Genomic DNA, 20,836 nt, shown 5'->3' on the forward strand with positions numbered 1-20,836 from the left:
AATCAAAGTATAATATTTCTTACGGAAAGAAGTATGTTCAATAGGAAACAGATTTTAGCAGGTGCGTCCTATCTTCATGGCGTGCACAAACACGAATTTCCAAGCCTGTGTCCCTGTACTAAAACTGATATTTCTTATTTGTTTTTTAAGTTACAAGCCTGAAACCTTGAACATAGACTGCTGACACCATGTGTAAGCCACAGGAATTGCATCCAGGGAGCTAATTTTCAATATTACCTTATTCGTGCCATTCTAAGAGGATGGTCAATCAAATAAATTATCTTTGGATTTTCTCCTATCGTATCTATTGTGTTATATTCTCCTACATTATTTGAACATTTCTACAAACTTCAAAGTGTTTTCTTTCCAACGGTACCAATTATATGCATATCCTAGCTTCAGGGCCTGACAACAGGCAGTTTACTTTGGGCACGTCATTCAGGCGGAAATTGAGAAAAAAAGGGTCCTAGCCCTAAGAAGTTTTAACCTCTTGACGCTAGGGGTCAGATTTTAAAATAACGATTTAAAATAACGTTCTCAAGATAAACGGACTATTTCTCAGGTTCAGATCGTAGAATATGCATATAATTTACAGATTAGGATAGAAAACACTCCAAAGTTTCCAAAACTGTCAAAGTATTGCCTGTGAGTATAACAAAACTGATTCTGCAGGCGAAAACCTGAGAAAATCTAACAAGGAAGTGATTTTTTTTTTTTCATCTGTGTTTCCTGGCTTGTTTTTCTTCCATTTAAAGGGGTATCAACCAGATTCCTTTTCCAATGGCTTCCTCAGGCTGTGACCAGGCTTTAGACATAGTTTCAGTCTTTTATTTTGAAAAATGAGCGAGAATTTTCAAAAGTAGTCAGGTGTCCTCTGAATAGTTCCTGCGAGCGAGAGGGGAGCTCTCCATTTTCTTTTTCTCTCTTATTGAATAGGTTACGGTCCAGTTGAAATATTATCGATTATGTTTGTTAAAAACAACCTGAGGATTGGTTATAAAAAACATTTGACATGTTTCTACGAACATTACAGATACTTTTTGGAATGTTCGTCGAATGGAACGAGGCTTTGGTTTTCTGAACATAACGCGCAACCCAAATGGCGTTTTTTTGTTATAAAAGTAATATTTATCGAACAAAAATAACATTTATTGTGTAACTGGGAGTCTCGTGAGTGCAAACATCCGAAGATTATCAAAGGTAAGCGATTCATTTTATTGCTTTTCTGACTTTCGTGAACATACTAATTTGGGGCTAGCTGTTCTAGCATTGATTGATACACTCACAAAAGCTTGCATTTCTTTCTCTGTAAAGCATATTTTAAAAATCTGACACGATAGGTGTCAGATTTTAACAACAAGCTAAGCTGTGTTTTGGTATATTTCACTTGTGATTGCATGATTATAAATATTTTTTGTCATATTTTGCGCCCTGCAATTCAGCGGTTGTTTAGGAAAATGATCCCGTTAAAGGGATCCGTGCGCATAGAAGTTAAAAGAAAAAAAATCTGAATTGTAAACATAGCCTCTGTAACGACATGCGCTGAGAGTCCGGAAGCAAGTTCAGGGAGTGAGTGTTTTAATAAATAAACAGAACATAATACAAAACAAGAAACTCGAACAGCACACAGACATGAAACAGATACAATAATGCTTGGGGAAAGAACCAAAGGGAGTGATCAGGGAAGTGATGGAGTCCAGGTGAGTCTGACTACACGCAGTTGCACGCAACCATGGTTACAGGTGTGCACCACAACAAGCAGCCTGGTGACGTAGAGGCCGGAGAGGGAGCAAACGTGACAGCCTCAGAGACTCACTGTGCATAAGTCAATGAGTTGTCAAGCTTAAGGACAGTTATACAATTTTCATAAACAAAAGGACTTCAGAGGGAACTCATACTGCAAGATGAAACAAAAAAACATCATTATACTATTGTGGGAACATTTAATAACACATAATTAGTATTGTATAGGCTATTGTACTGCATAAATGTTTATTCTCTCTAGTAACTGTGTCTTTGGACATAGGTCAATAACCTGAAAACTTGGAGGATTAACCAGCAGATAAAGCAGGCCACAATGTGTTTTCGTTAATTGTATCCTGAAGCTTTCCTAACCCTCATAGTAGCGAGATTGATGTCATGCTTTGTTACGATTGGCTACCGCTAAACCAAAGAGGAAAGCCTTCCTGTTACAGCACTGGTACATACTTATACTGTTGTTTTGCTATGGGGTGGCAGTGACACTGAGGAGGCAAGATAAATCAAATGTTGGGTAAGGAAAATTGCAACTGACTCCTGCCATACAGTATAAAATTGAGAGAAATTAGTACGGGGATATTGAATTTAAATGGTTATTCAATCAAAATTATATAAAAGCCCTTGACGGTGTGTAATTGCAATCAGTTAAATTGCTCTGTTGTGTTTGAGAGAGTGAACTGTAGATGTTTTTTCAAATCACTTCCTACAGCCTTTAACTCAGTTTAACACTGCTTAAATATGTGTATGCTGTCTAGCAGTTGGTTAATACTGATGAATTTACCCCACAATTTGTTTACCTCTAATACAGCAAACCTTCTAAATCTCTTCTGCTCTAAAAATCACTGAGACCAAGTTTAAATGCAAAAAGTGAAGACAGAATATTTATTAGCCAGCATAATAAGAATAATTCAAGATATTTACTTGCAGATACTTATAGAGAAGAATGTATTTTATGTTTTTGTTGAATGATAGGAAGTGGAAGTGTCCAGCGCCACAGGAAGGTTCATCAGCCTTTGCATTTATACTGTCTGTGTCACGTTCTGACCTTAGTTTATTTTTTATGTCTTTGTGTTAGGTTGGTCAGGGCGTGAGTTGGGATGGGCAGTCTATGTTCTTTTTTTCTAGGTTGTTTGTTTTCTATGTGTTTGGCCTGGTGTGGTTCCCAATCAGAGGCAGCTGTTTATCGTTGTCTCTGATTGGGAGCCATATTTAGGTAGCCTGTTCACCATTGTGTGTTGTGGGTGGTTGTTTCCGTTTCAGTGTTTTCACCATTCGGGACTGTTTCGGTTTTCATTTTGATTCTCTTGTTCTTTTTGTATTTTGTATTCATTCTATTAAAAGATATTATGGATACGTACCACGCTGCACATTGGTCCCATATTTCCTACTCCTCCTCAGACGAAGAGGACGAAAGCCGTTACAGAATCACCCACCAACAAAGGACCAAGCAGCGTGGGAACACGGACTCCTGGACATGGGAGGACATTTTGGACGGCAAAGGACCCTGGGCACAGCCGGGGGAGGATCGCCATCCGAAAGAGGAGCTGGAGGCAGCTAGAGCGGAGCGGCGCCACTACGAGGAATTGGCGCGAGGTAACGGGCACAAGAGGCAGCCCCAGAATTTTTTGGGGGGAGGTACACGGGTAGATTGGCGGACTCAGGTAGGAGACCTGAGTCAACTCCCCGTGCTTACCGTGGCGAGAGAGTGACTGGGCAGGCACCGTGTTATGCGGTGAAGCGCACGGTGTCACCACCGGTGCATAGCCCGGTGCGCTACATCGCAGCTCCTCGAATCGGCCGGGCTAGAGTGGGCATCGAGCCAGGAGGGATGATGCAAGGCTCAGCGCATCTGGTCTCCAGTGCGTCTCCTCGGCCCGGGGTATACTGCACCAGCCCTACGCACGGTGTCTCCAGTTTGCCAGTACAGCCCAGTGCGGCCTGTTCCAACTCCCCGCACTTGCCGGGCTACAGGGGGGATCCAGCCAGGACGAGTGGTGCTAGCTCTTTGCTCAAGACCGCCAGTACGCCTCCACGGTCCAGTGCATCCGGTGCCTCGGCCAAGGACAAGGCCTCCTGCATGTCTCCCCAGCCTGGTGAGTTCTGTGCCTATGCTAAGCACTAACCCTCCTGCATGTCTCCCCAGCCTGGTGAGTCCTGTGCCTTCTCCCAGAGCCAGGCCTCCAGTGATAATCCATGGCAAGAAGCCTCCAGTGATAGTCCATGGCACGAAGCCTCCAGTGATAATCCATGGCACGAAGCCTCCAGTGATAATCCATGGCAAGAAGCCTCCAGTGATAATCCATGGCAAGAAGCCTCCAGTGATAATCAATGGCACGAAGCCTCCAGTGATAATCCATGGCAAGAAGCCTCCAGTGATAATCCATGGCAAGAAGCCTCCAGTGATAATCCATGGCACGAAGCCTCCAGTGATAATCCATGGCAAGAAGCCTCCAGTGATATTCCATGGCATGAAGCCTCCAGTGATAATCCATGGCAAGAAGCATCCAGTGATAATCCATTGCACGAAGCATCCAGTGATGATCCATGGCACGAAGCCTCCAGTGATGATCCATGGCAAGAAGCCTCCAATGATAATCCATGGCAAGAAGCCTCCAGTGATGATCCATGGCACGAAGCCTCCAGTGATGATCTATGGCACGAAGCCTCCAGTGATAATCCATGGCAAGAAGCCTCCAATGATAATCCATGGCACAAAGCCTCCAGTGATGATCCATGGCACGAAGACTCCTGTGAGGATCCATGGCACGAAGCCTCCAGTGAGGATCCATGGCACGAAGCCTCTGGTGAGGATCCATGGCACGAGGCCTCCAACGAGGGACGCTAGTCCAGAGCCTCCAGCGACGCCCTCTAGTCCGGAGCCTCCAGCGACGCCCTCTAGTCCGGAGCCTCCAGCGACGCCCTCTAGTCCGGAGCCTCCAGCATCGTCCTTTCTGTCCGGAGCAGCCAGAGTCTCCCTCCTGTCCGGAGCAGCCGGAGTCTCCCTCCTGTCCGGAGCAGCCGGAGTCTCCCTCCTGTCCGGAGCAGCCGGAGTCTCCCTCCTGTCCGGAGCAGCCGGAGTCTCCCTCCTGTCCGGAGCAGCCCGGAGCCTCCCTCCAGTCAGGAGCTGCCAGAGCCGCCCGTCTGTCCTGAGCTGCCGGAGCCGCCCGTCAGTCAGGAGCTGCCGAAGCCGTCCATTAGTCAGGAGCTGCCGGAACCGCCCGTCAGTCAGGAGCTGCCGGGGCCGCCCTTCACTCTGGCGCTGCCGGAGTCTCCCATCTATTCGGGGCCCGCTGCAAGGGTCCCCAGTCCAAGGTCGGCGGCGAGGGTCGCCGCTCGAAAGGCGCAACTTAACTTCTTTGGGCTGCAAGCCCGAAGCCGGGCAAAATATGACAACAGCCACTTCAAGTGCAGGGCGCGAAATTCAAAAGATATTTTTTAGAAATATTTAACTTTCACACATTAACAAGTCCAATACAGCAAATGAAAGATAAACATCTTGTGAATCCAGCCAACATGTCCGATTTTTAAAATGTTTTACAGCGAAAACACCACGTATATTTATGTTAGCTCACCACCAAATACAAAAAAGGACAGACATTTTTCACAGCACAGGTAGCATGCACAAAACCAACCTAACTAACCAAGAACCAACCAAACTAACCAAGAAACAACTTCATCAGATGGCAGTCTTATAACATGTTATACAATAAATCTATGTTTTGTTCGAAAAATGTGCATATTTGAGGTATAAATCAGTTTTACATTGCAGCTACCATCACAGCTACCGTCACAAATAGCACCGAAGCAGCCAGAGTAATTACAGACACCAACGTGAAATACCTAAATACTCATCATAAAACATTTCTGAAAAATACATGGTGTACAGCAAATGAAAGACAAGCATCTTGTGAATCCAGCCAATATTTCCGATTTCTTAAGTGTTTTACAGCGAAAACACAATATAGCATTATATTGGCTTACCACAATAGCCAGAAACACAAGCCATTTACCAGCAGCAAAAGTTAGCGATCGTAACAAACCAGCAAAAGATATATAATTTTTGACTAACCTTGATAAGCTTCATCAGATGACAGTCCTATAACATCAGGTTATACATACACTTATGTTTTGTTCGAAAATGTGCATATTTAGAGCTGAAATCAGTGGTTATACATTGTGCTAACGTAGCATATTTTTCCCAGAATGTCCGGATATTTTTATGACACTCAACTATTCTGACCAAATAACTATTCATAAACGTTACTAAAAAATACATGTTGTATAGGAAATGATAGATACACTAGTTCTTAATGCAATCGGCGTGTTAGAATTCTAAAAATAACTTCATTACGACATCCAGCTTAGTTATAGCGAGAGAGTGCCCAAAATCTGGGCGCAAACTAATAGTACACATGTTCGACAGATATATGAAATAGCATCATAAAATGGGTCCTACTTTTGATGATCTTCCATCAGAATGTTGTACAAGGGGTCCTTTGTCGGGAACAATCGTTGTTTGGTTTTAGAATGTCCTCTTCTCCAGTCAATTAGCACGGAAAGCTAGCAAAGTGGCGCGAAGCTCTCCTTCGTGAACAAACGCAGACAAAGCAACACGCCTAACGTCCTGAAAAAATTTCAATAATCTAATAGAACTATATTGAAAAAACATACTTTACGATGATATTGTCACATTTATCAAATAAAATCAAAGCCGGAGATATTAGTCGTCTATAACGACAGCTTTTCAGAAGGCAATACCAGGTCCCTTCTCGCGCGTTCCAGAAAACAGGAAATTGGTGTCACGTCATGCCAAGAGCTTTTATTCGACCTCAGATCATGTTATACACTCCATTTCTTCTCTCACTGCCTGTTGACATCTAGTGGAAGGCGTATGAAGTGCATGTATACTAATACATATCAAGCACATTTATAGGCAGGCCCTAGAACAGAGCATCGATTTCAGATTTTCCACTTCCTGTCAGGAAGTTTGCTGCAAAATGAGTTCTGTTTTACTCACAGATATAATTCAAACGGTTTTAGAAACTAGAGAGTGTTTTCTATCCAATAGTAATAATAATATGCATATTGTACGAGCAAGAATTGAGTACGAGGCCGTTTGAAATGGGCACCTTTTATCCAGGCTACTCAATACTGCCCCTGCAGCCCAAACAGGTTAAGCGGGTGAAGACTATGGTGGAGTGGGGTCCACGTCCCGCGCCAGAGCCGCCACCGCGGACAGACGCCCACCCAGACCCTCCCCTATAGGTTCAGGTTTTGCGGCCGGAGTCCGCACCTTTGGGGGGGACGTTCTGACCTTAGTTTATTTTTTATGTCTTTGTGTTAGGTTGGTCAGGGCGTGAGTTGGGGTGGGCAGTCTATGTTCTTTTTTTCTAGGTTGTTTGTTTTCTATGTGTTTGGCCTGGTGTGTTTCCCAATCAGAGGCAGCTGTTTATCGTTGTCTCTGATTGGGAGCCATATTTAGGTAGCCTGTTTTCCATTGTTTGTTGTGGGTGGTTGTTTCCGTTTCAGTGTTTTCACCATTCGGGACTGTTTCGGTTTTCATTTTGATTCTCTTGTTCTTTTTGTATTTTGTATTAATTCTATTAAAAGATATTATGGATACGTACCACGCTGCACATTGGTCCGATATTTCCTACTCCTCCTCAGACGAAGAGGACGAAAGCCGTTACAGTCTGGCCATGACGGAAATGTTCTCTCTAACCATGCATTTTCCCTATTTCAGCTCTATGTCCCCAGCGAGAAGCATGGAAGGCGGGGAAGAAAAGCAGGCTGTGATCGGGATGGTATAATTTACTATACTCTAGAGCTGAGATTATATATCCCAACATTATGGTGGTGGTGAGAAATAGCCCCTCTACATTGAGGACTTGTGTTCCAGCAACGCTGAGGTGAATAATGGCGCAAGGAGAGAAGTGATTTGGTTGCTGAGTTCACATGTACATTACCACAGTTTATGTTTAGAGGGCTCTCCGAGAGCCGAATACTTTATGGAACTTTGTAGGCAAGAGAAAGGCATTTGTCTCATTTTAATGTGGCTGCAATGGAGGGAGAGAGAGGGCCGCAATGGAGTCTCTATCTCTCTCGCCCCCTTCCCCTGTGTTATTTATCCCCTTTTCAGTGAGACGCTAGCTCCAGCAAGTCAACTGATTGAGATAATACATTTGGAGTGTTAGTAATGCCACCTTAAGTGCCTCTGGAGGAGCCGAGCGAATTAATAGTCTCCATGCCTCGATCTCAGCCAATTACATTATACCCTGATTTATGGAACAACAGGCTTAAATAGAAGCGTAACTTTGAGTCGGAGGAATCCAAAGTGAAATGGCTTTTCTATGAAATTCCACAAGCAGAAACGACCAACTTCACTAAAACGCTTAAGAAATAAACCAAACAAATGAAGAGACGAAACAAACAATGTTTCTTGTTTGTTGATTTGAATTTAAATAGACGCTTAATTCTGCACATCAGTGGAATTAGAGTTGAAGTTTAGAGTTGAAGTTTAGTGAACATGAAAACGTCCTGTCCTCTGTGGAATGTATTTTAATTCAGTCATTTGACCTCATCTTTTGTTATCTCGCCCAGTTTAGCCTAATCCTAAGTGGCTAGCATCCTTCAGACGCCATTATGCAATTAGGCATGTACCTAGTGGGCACACACTGGTTGAATCAACGTATTGTGACGTGGAATCAACGTGGAAAATACATTGGATTTGAAAAAAGTAATCAAACAGGTGTAACGACCGTCTAAGGGAGGAGACCAAAACGCAGCGTGGTAAGTGTTCATTTTAATTTAATAAATAAACTGAACACTGAAACAACAAAGAGAGTGAACGAAACGAAACAGTCCTGTCTGGTGCAGACACAAAACAACTACCCACAACACACAGGTGGAAAAAGGCTACCTAAGTATGGTTCTCAATCAGAGACAACGATAGACAGCTGCCTCTGATTGAGAACCACACACCCGGCCAAACACAAAGAAATAGAAAGCATAGAAAAATTAACATAGAATGCAAGACATAGAATGCCCACCCCAACTCATGCACTGACCAAACCAAAATAGAGACATAAAAAGGATCTCTAAGGTCAGGGCGTGACAACAGGACTGTTTTCATCTCATTTCAACCAGCGTTGTAATAATTGGGATAAAAGTTAGGATAAAAGTTCAACTTAAATACATTGACTTAACCTGACTAACAGATTGTTACACCAACATAATTTCAACATAATCATCAGAACTATGTATATGTTGAAATAGCGTTAAACATTCCTCATAGAAACATTTACATCCTTTATTCAATAAACACTATATAGTCAGAGGTATGTGGACACCCCTTCAAATGAGTAGATTTGGCTATTTCAGCCACACCTGTTGCTGACAGTTTTATTAAATCGAGCACACAGCCATGCAATCTCCATAGACAAACATTGGCAGTAGAATGGCCTTACTGAAGAGCTCAGTGACTTTCAACGTGGCACCGTCATAGGATGTCACCTTTCAAACAAGTCAGTTTGTCAAATTTCTGTCCTGCTAGAGCTGCCTCGGTCAACTGTAAGTGCTGTTATTGTGAGGTGAAAACGTCTAGGAGCAACAACGGCTCAGCCGTGAAGTGGTAGGCCAAACAAGCTCACAGAATGGGAACGCCAAGTGCTGAAGTATGTAACGCGTAAAAATCGTCTGTCCTCGGTTGCAATACTCACTGCAGAGTTCCAACTGCCTCTGGAAGCAACATCAGCACAAGAAGTGTTCGTTGGGAGCTTAATGAAATGGGTTTCCATGGCCGAGCAGCCGCACTCAAGCCTAAGACCACCAGGCGCAATGCCAAGTGTTGGCTAGAGTGGTGTAAAGCTCACCTCTATTGGACTCTGGAGCTGTGGAAACGCGTTCTCTGGAGTGATGAATCACACTTCACCATCTGGCAGTCTGATGGACAGATCTGGGTTTGACGGATGCCAGGAGAACGCTACTTGCCCGAATGCATAGTGCCAACTGTAAAGTTTGGTGGAGGAAGATTAATAGTCTGGGGGTGTTTTTCATGGTTTGGGCTATTCCACCTAGTTTCAGTGAAGGAAAATCTTAATGTTACAGCATACATTGACATTCTAGACGATTCTGTGCTTCCATCTTTGTGGAAACAGTTTGGGGATGGCCCTTTCCTGTGTCAGCATGACAATGCCCCAACGCACAAAGCGAGGTCCATACAGAAATGTTTGTCGAGATCGGTGTGAAAGAACTTGACTGGCCTGCACAGAGCCATGACCTCAACCCCATCAAAAACCTTTGGGATGAATCGGAATGCCGACTGCGAGCCTGGCCTAATCGCCCAGCAACAGTGCCCGCTCTCACTAAGGCTGAATGAAAGCAAGTCCCCATAGCAATGTTCCAACATCTAGTGGAAAGTGTTCCCAGAAGAGTGGAGGCTGGGGGGACCAACTCCGTATTAATGCCCACGATTTTGAAATGAGATGTTCAATGAGCATGTGTCCGCATACTTTTGGTCATTTGTATATAGCGATATACAGTACCAGTCAAAAGTTTGGACTACTCATTCCAGGGTTTTTATTTATGTTTACTATTTTCAAGAACATTAAAAGTTTCCTCAAATGCAGTCGCAAAAACCATCAAGAGCAATGAGGAAACTGGCTAATGCGTTTAAGCCCATCAGTTGTGTTGTGACAAGGTAGGGGTGTTATACAGATGATAGCCCTATTCGGTAAAATACCAAGTCCATATTATGGCAAGAACAGGTCAAATAAGCAAAGAGAAACAACAGTCCATCATTACTTTAAGACATGAATGTCAGTCAATCTGGAAAATTTTAAGAACTTTAAAAGTTTCTTCAAGTGCAGTCACAAAAACCATCAAGCGCTATGATGAAACTGGCTCTCATGAGGACCGCCACAGGAAAGGAAGACCCAGAGTTAACTCTGCTGCAGAGGATAAATTCATTAGAGTTAACTGCACCTCAGATTGCAGCCCAAATAAATGCTTCACGGAGTTCAAGTAACAGACGCATCGCAACATCAAGTGTTCAGAGAAGACAGCGTCAATCAGGCCTTCATGGTCGAATTGCTGCAAAGAAACCACTACTAAAGGATAACAATAAGAAAAAGAGACTTGCAGGGGCCAAGAAACACGAGCAATGGGCATTAGACCGGTGGAAATCTGTCCTCTTGTCTGATGAGTCCAAATGTGAGAATTTTTGTTCCAACTGCCGTGTCTTTGTGAGACGCAGAGTAGGTGAACGGATGATCTCCGCATGTATGGTTCCCACCATGAAGCATGGAGGAGGAGGTGTGATGGTGTGGGAGTTCTTTGCATTCTGCAGCATTCTGCTGCGATACGCCACCCCATCTGGTTTGCACTTAGTGGGACTATCATTTGTTTTTCATCAGGACAATAACCAAACACACCTTCAGGCTGTGTAAGACCAATTTGACCAAGAGGGAGAGTGATGGAGTGCTGCGTCAGCTGACCTGGCCTCGACAATCACCCGGCTTCAACCAAATTGAGATGATTTGTTGGACCGCAGAGAGAAGGAAAAGCATCCAACAAGTGCTCAGCATGTGTGGAAACTCCTTTAAAACTGTTGAAAAAGCATTCCAGGTGAAGCTGGTTGAAAGAATACCAAGTTTGGCCACACCTACTCAAAACAAATGATAGTCCCACTAAGCGCAAACCAGATGGGATAGTCTATTGCTGCAGAACGCCAAAACCAAAAATCTCAAATTTGGATTCACTTTTTAAATGAGCCTTTTGGTTTGTTTATTATAAGACATTTGAAAGAATTCATGCTTTTGCTTTTACTTACTTACTTTTATATTTTTAATGACATATACTTTTGATAGTTAAGTATATTTAAAACCAAATACTTTTAGACTTTTACTCAAGTAGTATTTTACCAGGTGACTTTCACTTTTACTTGAGTCATTTTCTATTAAGGTATCTTTACTTTTACTGAAGTATGACAATTGGGTACTTTTTCCACCACTGCATGTCACCAAATAATTTATTAAATCACACTATTTTGCAATGAAGGTCTTCAGTAGCCTCAACAGCACTCTGTAGGGTAGTGCCATGGTGTAGCCGGAGGACAGCTAGCTTCTGTCCTCCTCTGGGTACATTGACTTCAATACAAAACCCAGGAGGCTCATGGTTCTCACCCCCTTCTATAGACTTACAAAGTAATTTGTGACATCTTCTGGAGGACATCCTCCGACTTATCAGAGCTCTTGCAGCATGAACTGGCATGTTGTCCATCCAATCAAAGGATCAGAGAATTAATCTAGTGCTGAAAGCATAAGCTACAGCTAGCTAGCACTAAAGCTCATAAAATGTAGTGAGTAGTTGACACAAAGAGAGAGAAAGACAATAGTTGAACAGTTTTGAACAAATCATTTTCTTAAAAAATTAAGGAGAAGCAAGAGGGAGAGCGAGAGCTAGCTATTTTTTGTTGTATTTTTTTCCACTTTCACTTACTTAAATAGTGAATGCAACTAGCTAGTTTAGCCTACTCAAACACCCAGAGGAAAAAGAGAGGGATGCTATGTTATCTAGCTGGCTATGGCTATCCAACACTGGAATTCTTCCAAGTCGAGGTAAGCTTTTGGTTCTATGAATTTATTGCCACCAGGGCCTGCTGGTGTAACTGCTAAACTGCTTGGTGCTGACTGTACACTGTACTGCATGATTGTAGCAGGTTTACTAATGCATTAGTTCTAGTAGCTATGTTGACTATGACGGGTGTGTGTAGCGGTTAGCAGATATGATATATGATACGTTTTTTTTGCTTGGTCACAGACAGCTGCTGTGTTGTGCACTGAAGTCCACAAGCGAAGGGAAAAGGTGAGAGGAGAAGAGAAGAGTGAGTAGATGTGAGGAGGAATTAAACAACAATCAAGGGGATCATGCTATTTGTATGTGGCTGCAACTGTGTTTGCATGTGATCAGGGGTGTATTAATTCCGCCGATTCTGTTGAAAAACGTTTCTTAAAACGGAAGCAAACGGAACAAAATGGGGATAAACATACCTGAATTTGTCCAATAGAAACTCTTGTTTGCAACTGTTGGACTAATGATTACATCCTAGATCAGCTAGTTCCAGACAAGAGTGTGCAAGGCGGTATTGAATGTGTCCTGTGCACCTATGTTGTAAACGTTCATTCATAGGCTAGGTTGTAGCAACCTCATGATGGATATAGGGAAAATTTGAGTATCATGTAGTAGCCTAAACCTATCGATGTTATGCTGAGCTGGGTGAATGGAATATGAATGACAGGATTGCTTCCATCAATAAGATGATGCAATTATTTTCTCACAGTTGAATAGTTCACCTCATTTCAGTTTGTGAAAAAACAAGCAGTCATTGTGTAGAGAATCATTGCTAAAGTAAAAAAAACGAAAGTAAAAAACGTTTTAAAAACTAAGCTGCAAAACGGGAAGCATAGAAATACTACACATAGAACAGATCTACCGCTACTTAGTCTTGCTTTCAACTGAAATTAAAGATTTATAATTACATTTCTATGTGAATTTGGTTGGGTCACACAAAAAGTGACATATTGTAGCTTTAAGGTAAAATGCTTCACATACAACAGTTTCAGTTTTGCAGTGGTCTGACTGTCTGAGGTGGTCGCACAGCCCAAGTGGAGGTTAATATGGGGGAGGCTAGAAATGTTAACCACATAACTGAAGATGGGATTTGGTTGTTGAGGGCTTCCAATGCAATTCTGTGTTCTGGATTTTAGCACTGAATGCTAATGTTGCCAATTCTTCAGCACTTCAGAACTGTACCATTCTATTCACCATTGATTCATATTTCCTAGTTTATTTTGTGCTAACATCACTTAATGAAACAGCTATAAAAAGCTATAAATATAGGCTACTGCAATAGAGGAAGGCAGGAGGAATTGGTCATTTTAAAGATCTCCACACCCTCTGATACATGCATGTTTCCGCTCCAGCGGAATATACTGTATGTGTGCAAATTGCATCCCTCCTGGCCTCACCAGGGACCTGGTTGACAGTCCAGGCCTGGGCAGACAAATTACCATTAACACATACAGCCTGGGTCAAGTGTTGAGGGCCATGTAGTATCGGTGATCTATATCTGTCTATATTAGTTACTATGCTGTTATTACGCAGCAGGGCGCAACTTTGGTTTATCCAGTCGGATAAACACTCCAAACAGCCTACCCGACCGCTCAGAGGCATCCGCATGGTCCTAAAGCACAACGTTGACTCATTTTGTATCACATTCCAATGATAAAACTGGGGGGGACAAAAATGCAATTTCAGAATGTGGGGGCCCCTCCCCAGTGAAAGTTTCACCCCTGCTAAGCAGTAATGTATTATGGCAGTGTTATGTTACGACAGCTAATAGAAAATGCACATGGGCACTATTGGTCCGGGGGCTGTGTGGCACGAGATGTTTTTGCTAAATGACACTAAACTGTACTCCTGTCTCTTGCCTGGTGGTATTCTCCACAACACAAATAGTACAGGCCACCAATTCATTATCAGAGCCAGGCTAAGAGGGGCTCCACATGTCTAGACACGGGCCACATTATATGATGAAGAGGGTCGAAATGTGGAGAAGGGTTTTCCTACCTCGTCGTTACTCGCCCGTCACTGATCAATCCACAGCCATCCAATCAATACTGTCGGGAGAATTTCATCGATCCAATCTGAGATTTTTACCACAACTTTGACCAAATGTTAATGCATGCTCTACTGGACTTTACTGACAAAGAGTTATTACTAGGCCAATGTAGGGTGTTCTGCAATGAGAGGTTAGAGAGATATTGGAGATGAACAGAGGGCAAAGTCAGATTTATGACCATAGTTTCATAGTTCATAGTTTGTCAGAATAATGTGTAAGACTAAATACAAACACAACAAGACACAAGCTAGGGTTCCATCCAATTGGCAACAGATTTTCATGTGAATATTCTAAAATCCGCATGAAGAAAATATGCACATTTTCCCAAAAGTGATGTTTCCACCAAACATTTTCAACACTAACAATAGTTTTGTCAGAAAAGCTGTTGCTTTAAATAGCAAATGTGTCCACTCTGGTCTTGGTATGTGTGCTCTAGACAACAGCTCGCAGATACAGTGCGGGTAGGCCTACATGAGATTATTATGGATAAGAGCAAGATTATTTTTAGTTGTCAAACGGCAGCCAAGCATCAATCATCATGTCACCAGAAAAAGATCCTCAATATTTATTGAAAGGCGCATCAATCTCATCACCGTGCATTTTCTCCACCCTGTGAAGTTCATCATAACATATTTAATCTGTAGCCAAATAAACTGCATGCTTTCCCAAATCTTAGTGGGAGGACCACACAACATCTCATCGCTTGACTCCAAGTTTACTTCGATATGATGGTTATTATATCAATATTTGCGCTTAAAGCCATTTCCATTGCCATTTCTCGCATAATTCATTTTACAGACAGAAAAAGATCCCACCACAATGAACAAACAAATTACTTGTCTGCATTTATAAAATTGTATCTAAACTTCCTGTTTCTATCACAGCTGTCGTGAATTTTTTATATCATATGACTCGCATAAAATCTGAGGATGAAAATGTGATTACTGAGAGCAACAGAGAGGGAAAGAGCAGAGGGAGAACTGAGGGACAGAGGGAGGTTTGGTTAATTGTATTCGTGCACCAAGGAATTCCATAACATACAAGCCTGTGCATCTCCATCCAGGATTGATAATGTGAAACACCAGCATAATCAAATCGCATATAAACCTTTATGACCCCACTACCTTGGACTGCAAAACCAATTCAGTGTAAACAGCCACATGTAGAAGCAAAGCTGAGTGTTAAGTGTTCTGTTTATGCCATATGTCTCTGGTGTTGATCACTGGGCAAAGTGTCAGACAAATCTCTCAATCTCACCTTCTGGAGTTTCCAAACCTTGGATTCAGTAATCAGCACCCTTCAACACGGCTCCTCTCCCCTCCTAGTCAAACTACAGCACTGCAGCCACATGGCCCGTAGATTCTGAATCACACAATCTCCAGTGCCATGCAATGCAAGGAATGTCTAAATTGAATGACCATTGGAGTCCAATTTATGTGAATTGGCGTGGCATGACAAATAACATTCTTTATAGAGTCCGTATACTATGTGTACTGCACATGTAATCTTAACAATCCAGCGTAATCTTCAGTCAGATGATGGGGTGAAAATGCCAGATTGAGTGTTTCTCTGACATTTACTATTATACATTTTCACATCATGTCACAACTCTTGTCATAGTAAACATTCACTGCTTTCATTAGGCTTCAATGCAATCAAAAATAATGATTGTAAAGTTGGCTCTATTTCATTTAGCCTTGATCAGGTCCAACAACAACAACAACAACATTAGCAGCCGGAAGGGTATTCTACAAAGCAAGCTACTCAGGGTTTTCTAAAGCTAACCAGCTTCAGTTAGCTTCACATGCCAGCTCAGGCTTCATCCGTACTACGACGGTGGATATCGCTCGTCTGCTTGCCGTTAACTCTAGCAGGCTTACAACTGCAGGTGCATGTCGACATGGCTTGTCGAATGCCAAACTCTTCATTGAGACAATGCTGAAAAAATCAATCCATGGTCGAGTCAGAGCCACATTTTCATTTGTGCTGATATCAAAATGAAAGAAAAGTTATCTTGCAATTTCAGCAGGCTATGGTGTGAAATAGGCTTTTAGAAGTGCCTTTTTTACTTATCGTTAATGCCGACTTTGGTGTGCGTATAAATGCACAACCACAAGTACTTTTTTCCCCACTGCTATCGATAAAATAATTCTATTAAGTCATACAAAAGTGCATTCATCATGCATTCTGTCATTACTAAATGTTTAATGTGATATAGAGTACCAGTCAAAAGTTTGGACACACCTACTAATTCAAGGGTTTTTCTTTATTTTGACTATTTTCTGCATTGTAGAATAATAGTGAAGACATCAAAACTATGAAAAAACACATATGGAATCATGTGGTAACCAAAAATGTATTAAACAAATGAAAATATATTTTATAATTGAGATTCTTCAAAGTAGCCACCCTTTGCCTGCTGACCGATTTGCAAACTCTTGAATTCTCTAAACCAGCTTCATTAAGAATGAAGGAGTTCCCACATATGTTGAGCACTTGTTGGCTGCTTTTCCTTCACTCTGCGGTCCAACTCGTCCTAAACCATTTCAATTGGGTTGAGGTCGGGTGATTGTGGAGAACAGGTTACTACATGATTCCATATGTGTTATTTCAAATTTGTTATGTCTTCACTATTATACTACAATGTATAAAATTGTAAAAATAAAGAAAATTAGTAGCTGTGTCCAAACTTTTGACTGGTACTGTATTTTAACACTATTCTTTTACACAAAACAACACGTTGTCTTCTTCAAATGAAGGGGATGATGACGCAATCTTCGCTAGAGGAAGGGAATCTGATTTCATTGGTCCTCAACTCATGGCTCAGTCATTCAGGATAAGTGGATTTAGCTGTGAGTTAGCCTGCTCCGGAGCAGATTAGTTCTGAAGGATTCGTTACCATACAAATGTTTTGGCTAAAAGGTGAGCCACTTTCGTAAGGCCGGTTATTCCGAGTTGAGTTCCGAGTTGACTAAAGTTACATCGCTAACTCAACCATGCTTTGTAGGACACCCTCTGCACTCTCGATGTCTGATACTGTGTGGAATCTGCTCCACAATCTACTTAAACATTTGCTTCATTTATCTTCTTAAGTGGGAAAACATACCAAGACTCACAAGAAACCAAACCACCAAACAACTTGTGTAACATTTCCAAATCAGTTAAGATTCTAATTAATGAAACCACACACCTGCGGTGCCAAGAAATCGCCAGAGGACAGTGAATAATGTGGCAATCAAATGAGTCAGGCAAAAGGGTCCGACCAATTATAAACAAACAATCTGGAGCATAGTGGTGAGCTTAAACAGGTGATAGTTATCATTGAATTAGAGCCGAGATTAGTGTGGGCACAGTAGCTGGGCTGTTTCATCCTTTAGGCGCCTGATGAACTGTGGGCTGGGCTGGGCTTTGGGAGAGTGACAGGCCACCCTGACTTTCATTTGCTGGAGCCTAAAGAAGGGTCAGAGACAGAGAGGAGTAAATCACTGGTGGGAATGCAGCACCACAGTGGAGCAGAGCATTACAGCATGGCAAAGTCACAACTTCACTCTCACATCGCATCTTATGGTGGGAGACAAAAGATATATGAGGTCTGTGATCTCATAATGTTACTGTGTTTACCTCTCTGGAGTATGACTCAATGCAATCAAGTTAAGTAACTCTCTCTATAAAATGGGATTTTCCATTTGTTCCTATTGTTTGATCTTCATTTCTATTCTGACTACCAGTTGCCATTTCAAAGGACTTCAATGGTACAACATATTTTGTATACATGTAAATCCTGAATTATTTGGGCTGTTTGACATAGGATCACAGGAGACATTCATATTGTAACATCACCAGGCTCCTGATGTCCCACTGCCATTGTCATTTAAAAGTACTTACTGGCACTCAGATAATTCTTTAATCCAAATTTCCAGGAAATTGAGATTCTGTATTGCCCTGAAACAAAGCCATGACACTAATCAAATGAACAATAAATCTAAATAATTTGTGCCAGAGGAACATTATCAATTTATAGATTTAGAACGTACACCATTGAAGAATAATAGATTAAGTTTGCTCCAAGCAAAAACACTAAGCACTGTAATATCTTTCATGGTCTTACAATACATTTCCAAATCAATATTTCATTAACTGGATAGAGGTGCAATGTTCTTTGTTAATAAAAATATATATTTTCCTGGACACAGAGTTAAAGTTTACAGTTTGAAAGACGTTCAGGCATGAAGATATAGGGTAGGTAAGGTAGGAGGCTGGCTGGGACTCCCTATCCTCCCCTGATTGTCTCTGTGTTTATGGTCCATTTTACAGCCTGAATGCCCCTGAATCCCCACAGGCATGTATTAGGTGACTTTCCCCACATCAGATAGTAAGTACTGTACACTAGGAAGTGCTCTGACTCTGGCACTGATTCATCTCATAGGTAGTCCAGACCGGCCCTATGCACCATGGAGCTGTAAAGCATAACTATAATTAATGTAAACTGTACGGTTGACATTTAAAGAAGAGGAATTCAAGATTTGGAGGTAAGAGGTGGACGCTATTTTGAATATGCTCCCTCTCTACCCATACCCATCACCACAACCATAGCATAATCTACAGTGTACAGTATATCAATGGCCTTTGAAATACTAGTAACTAGAGGAATGATAGGATGACACAGAATGCCATTGCATTCTTCAGCAATCACATTCAATCCGAGATTCTAAGGTCACGAGTAACCAATTGAAATCCAACATTATTAAAATAAACATGTAACATGCATACCCGATAGGACTGGATTTGTGCCTTTCAATAGCCACTCAATTTAAAACATGATATTAGATTTTATCTGCTGGAATGTAAATTGTGGACATGTGCTCCATTCAACCAAGATAAGCATCTTCCCATATATTTTTCTGGTGCTGTTCAGGTCTTCAGCTTTCCATAATTTGGTGCAAAGTGCATTTAGGCACAACACAACAGTGACACCTAGAGACAAGCAGTGACTATTAGGCAAACTGGCAGCCTTCATTGTGATTATCACAGCATTAATCCATTGTGTTTAAAAAAAAAAATACTTTACCTTTATTTAACCAGGCAAGTCAGTTAAGAACAAATTCTTATTTTCAATTATGGCCTAGAAACAGTGGGTTAACTGCCTTGTTGAGGGGCAGAACAACAGAGTTTTACCTTGTCAGCTCAGGGATTTGATCTTGCTACCTTGCAGTTATAAGTCCAACATGGCAGGTTTCTGCTAGCAAATTAATTATATTAATGAATATCTATAACTATAAACTAATCAGGTTGGCATTTACAAAGACCTATACTAATTATTATTCTATGAACAGAACTGACACACCAAACGTCCTCCTTGCTGATCCTGCAATGTTATCTATAATAGATACATTAATGATGGAAATAACAATGCACCTATTTTAATGATGCATTCACGATTCAGCAGGTAGCGTTATTATTTGGTTGAAAAAAGCCAGACCCCAGCCAGGAAGCTGTCAATGTGATGAGGATGCTCTGTAAGTAAGTTTATTCAGGGACAGCTATGAATATTGCTTTATTGAAGCCTCCATACTAGCTCGTCCAGGATGCAATGAACCTGTTTGTGTCTGGCTTCTGTTGTTGCTTTATCTCAAGGGCTGCCTGCCTAGCGGTGTGAGCTGGTGTCTGCAATGGATTTCCTTTGGGAGCTAACATCATTTGTGTCTGTCCTTCGACGCTCAGTGGAAAAATGAAAAGCACAAAGGCACTTTTTTTGCTATATTCCCACCTAAACCTCTACTACTATCATATTAACAGTAACAAACCTCACTTCAGGAAAATAACATATCTGGAGAGAATCCTTCACCCAGGGAGAGAGAAGAAATCTAGTATACTTAGCCTTTTCTCAATGCAAGGCTTCACATGGGGGGAATTCCAACCAGAGTTAAGCATGCGTAAATGGAACATAAATCCCTTTTATTTTCTCTATGCTTATTCTGACCTTGAACTTAGGCGTGAGAATAGCATGCTATTCACCCACTATTTGTTGGGGGGCATCTACAGATACACCGAAATTCTGACTTGACTTAATTCCCTCATAATTCCACCGCCTTTACGCGCAATTAAAAAATGTATAAAGTCGAGCAACCCGTCGGTTCCAAGAAGAACAAGTAGTTATTTTTTTTAATAGAAATAACACCATTCTCCATTAACTGTAATAAAAAATGTGTTTAGTGTGCCTTGAATTCTAAATAAATCACAGACAGTGTCACCAGCAAAGCACCCCCACACCATCACACCTCCTCCTCCATGCTTTACAGTGGGAACCACACATGCAGAGATCATCCGTTCACCTACTCTGCGTCTCACAAAGACAAAGCGGTTGGAAACAAAAATGTCAAATTTGGACTCATCAGACCA

This window comes from Salvelinus alpinus, chromosome 1 (genome assembly GCF_045679555.1).
Source record: "Salvelinus alpinus chromosome 1, SLU_Salpinus.1, whole genome shotgun sequence".
Lineage (NCBI taxonomy): Eukaryota > Metazoa > Chordata > Actinopteri > Salmoniformes > Salmonidae > Salvelinus > Salvelinus alpinus.